The following is a 4,010-nucleotide window of genomic DNA, read 5'->3' as shown; positions in this document are numbered from 1 at the left end:
ATCTATCTATCTATCTATCTATCTATCTATCTATCTATCTATCTTTCCATCCACCCATCCATCCATCCATCCATCCATGGAGAGGGAGGGACATTTATTTTAAGGACCTGGCTCACAGCATCGTGGGGACCAGCACATCTGACGCACCCAGAACGAGCCGGTGGGCTCGGGACGCAGGTAAGGAGCGGTGTTACAGTCTGAGTCTGACGGTCAGAGGCTCGGGCAGCGTTTGCATGTCGCAGTCTTGAGGAGAATTCCCTTTTCTTTGAGAAACCTCGGTCCGTGCTCTCAAGCTCTTCATCTGCTTGGTGGAAGCCGGGCATTACGCTCTGCTTTTCTTAAAGTCAACTGACTGTGCATGTTAATCACACCTAAAATCGCCTTCATGGTGACAGCTGGGCTAGAGTTTGAGCAGATTTTCGTGGGGCCCTGGAAGGGCTGGAGGAACGGCAGGTGCAGGGGATGTGGGAGCCCTCTGGCTTCATCTAGAACGTCAGGAGCGGCCGCTCGTCAGGTGCTGAGGCCGAAATTCATCATTTTGTCATGAGTCATCCCAGGAAGCTAGACCATCGCTACTGTTCACATCAAAGCCTGTTGATGGAGTTCTCTGCAGGCTTCAATGTCTGGATCTCTACGAGGTCTCACTGGGGACACTCCGTAGCCCAGCTACAAATGTCGCAAAACTCAAGGCTCTAAAAATGTGACTTAAATTTAGGTGAAGAGCCTAATTCTTAATTTCTCCTTAAAAAAATCTCTTCCTCAATCTGAATACTTACTTTTCCACCTGCTATTTAGGGCGAACACCCAAACCTGATTGTTCTAGTTTTTGAGTCTGTAGTTTTAAACGATAAAGAAGCCAAGTCTGGGCACAGCACAGCGATGCAGTGGGTGGCAGTGTGACAGCGTGTGTGGGGAGCACAGAGAGTCCTCGGGGCACCCACAGGGAGCACGGAGAGAGCCCACAGGCTTGCCCAGTCACCGTGCTGTCCACTGTAACCTAGGCAGCACCGAGTGTAGACTGAGCTGCAGTAAACAAGAAGCCAGATTTGAAGCCTGTGCTTGGATGTATCTCCATTTGACCCCAGTTTGCAAATTTGCAATCTCTCCTCCTTTCCAAAGTGGAACCCAGGACGGCTGAGCTCAGGGGCAGACGGGTGTCCCGTTCCTGCGGACAAATGTGAGGGTAAGTCCTGTGGGAAAAACTACTGAGTGGCTCAGTCGGTTAAGTGTCCGACTTAAGCTCAGGTCATGATCTCGCAGTCCGTGGGTTCGAGCCCCATGTCGGGCTCTGTGCTGACAGCTCGGAGCCTGGAGCCAGCTTCAGATTCTGTGTCTCCCTCTCTCTCTGCAACCTCCCCCTTCACTCTCTGTCTCTCAAAATAAAGACATAAAAAAAGTTTAAAAACCACTGATGTAATAATGGGAACTGAGCGCCCCTGAGCTGAAACCGCAGCTGTCACAGAGAACATGGGGCGTCCCTGCCCGAGCTCAGGTGTGATTCACAACATGTGGGAGACTGTTCCCGTGACAGATATTTGCTGATGTTTTTCTTTTCTTATTATTTTTATTTTTGAGAGAGAGAGAGAGAGAGAGAGAGAAGAGACAGAACACGAGTGGGGGAGGGGTAGACACACACACACACACACACACACACACACACACACACAGAATCCAAACCAGGCTCCAGGCTCCAAGCTGTCAGCACAGACAATGTGGAGCTCGAACTCACGAACTGAGAGATCATGACCTGAGCCGAAGTCGGACGCTTAACCGACTGAGCCCCCCAGACGCCCCTGATTTGCTGTTTCTCCTCATCATAGTAAAGTGACGAACCTAAACTCAGATCGGACATACGTCAGGGATGAGTGCTTTTGATCTTAGGTCCTGAGTTCTCGCCATTCACAGGGAATGCACTACATAAACTACGAAGCTCATAAGCTGTGGCTGAAAGGCTGGTAACATCTGTCTCCGCGTGGAGCTGGCAAACCTCAGGGATTGATTTGCGCCGTGAATCCCCTTCCTACCTGGAGTAGCAGCCCCTCCCTCCAGTCTGCGTCCCTCTGCTCGTGCTGGGAGCCTGCTGCGGGTACTGCCTCCCGTGTGCTTTCTCTCGCCCTCTGCGAGGGCACTGCCTTCACCAGGGGCCTCTGCTTTGCTGGCCAGCCCTTCTCAGCGCCGGGGTTTCTCAGGTCCGGTGCCCGGCGGTGACTCAGCCGGTTGTGCGTGCCATTCGCCGTCACCACAGGGGGCCCGGGGCAAGGGGAAGGGCGCGCGCCTGGGGCCACGCTGTCTGCTGCGTGCGGGCTCTGACCCCGAGTCTCGGTCCTTCGTCAGCGCACTGGACACCGTGCCAGCTGACTTGTCCGCAGAGCCTCCAGAATGTCACCGTTCTTGACGCGTCACCTCCCTCCCAAACACACATGCCAGCTGAAGACTGCAGCTCGGACACTCACTCTGTGTGGTGTGGTGGCCGAGATGCCGGGCACTCAGAGGACGTGGCCTGGTCCCCAGGACCCATGAGCGTGTCAGCCAAGTAGAGGTGGACCCGGGCTGCTCATCAGCTGGGCCCCCAGGCCGCCTGCCTTGCTGTGTGCACACAACCATCCGCGTGTCCGGCCGGGGCCCGTCCCTTCCCGCGGCCAGGCTCCGTGTGGAGTGTGTGTGCACATGTCCTGATGGACACCACATGCACACACGTTCCGATGCACACACGTGTCCTGATGGACACTACCCATACACATGCACAAACACACACGTCCCAATGGACACTATGCTCACACACACACACACAGACACACACGTCCTGATGGATACCATGCACACACATGCACACACACATGCACACACACGTGTCCTGATGGATACCATGCACACACATGCACACACACATGCACACACACAGACACACACATGCACACACACATGCACACACGTGTCCCTATGGACACCACACACACACCTGCTTGTATAAGGCACACATAAACACACAATACACTCAGGCACACGTACACACACGCTACACAGACCACGTACAGATACACACACGTGCATGCCTCCACCACACATACGTGTACCCAACCACACACACCCCACACAGTGCCCCTGCACACGCAATCACATGCAAGCCACACGCGCACGTGGAAGCACCTGCGTGCTCCCCGCCGGCTCTCTGTGTGGACCGGACGGCCACCCTGCCTGCCTCCCCTGTGAGGACGCCACCCCCAGTGTGGGGGCCGCAGCCAGAGACAGAGCGAGGGGACCGCAGGGGCGACGAGCTCATCTGCTGACAGTCATTGGGAACAACAAAGTCCAGAAAGTACTCTTCTCCTAGAAAAACATTACACTTCATAAAACTCATGTTTATTCAAAAAAATCTATTCAGAAAGTCTGGAAAGCGTAATAAATATCTGTAGAGTGGCCGCCCGTCTCAAACGTAAAAGTACAAAGCGTGAACATGAGAATGGCCTGTACACACCCTCCGGGCTTGTAAACAAAGTGCCGAGTCGGGGGCGGGGTGGGGAGCGTGCTCCTGTCCTCCGGTGACCCCGGGCTCTGCGAAGCCACCTGCTCCTCGCCGCGGGGACCTGCGGCGCCCTTCTGTTCTGGAACTTTAAGGACTCTTGCAGAGGTGAAGGGCAACAGAGCCGCTCGGAGCGAAAGACCGAGTGCAGCTCAGGTCACCGTGTGCTGGAGGGACCCCATGAGGCGCGAGGCAAAAATCCCGACGTGCGGCTTTAGGAAGAACACCATTTAATGAACAACACTGGCCGACATGAAGTACTGTTATGACTTCCAACGCTGGACCCTCCTCCAAGCAGACACACACACACACACACACATACACACACACACACACAGAGTGAGATTAAGGTCACGGACAATCTGACCCAAGGATGCAGGGGAGATCTCACTCTTGCCCGAATTTGACTTAGGGGTGGCATCTGGCGGAGGCCTTGCAGTGGGTGGGTGGTGGAGGTGAGGGGGGGTGAGGCAGGTGTTACTGTCAAATG

The sequence above is a fragment of the Crocuta crocuta genome, unplaced genomic scaffold (genome assembly GCF_008692635.1).
Source record: "Crocuta crocuta isolate KB4526 unplaced genomic scaffold, BGI_CrCroc_1.0 scaffold506, whole genome shotgun sequence".
Classification (NCBI taxonomy): domain Eukaryota; kingdom Metazoa; phylum Chordata; class Mammalia; order Carnivora; family Hyaenidae; genus Crocuta; species Crocuta crocuta.
The sequence above is the reverse complement of the archived record's forward strand: the minus strand, read 5'-3'. Positions refer to the sequence as shown.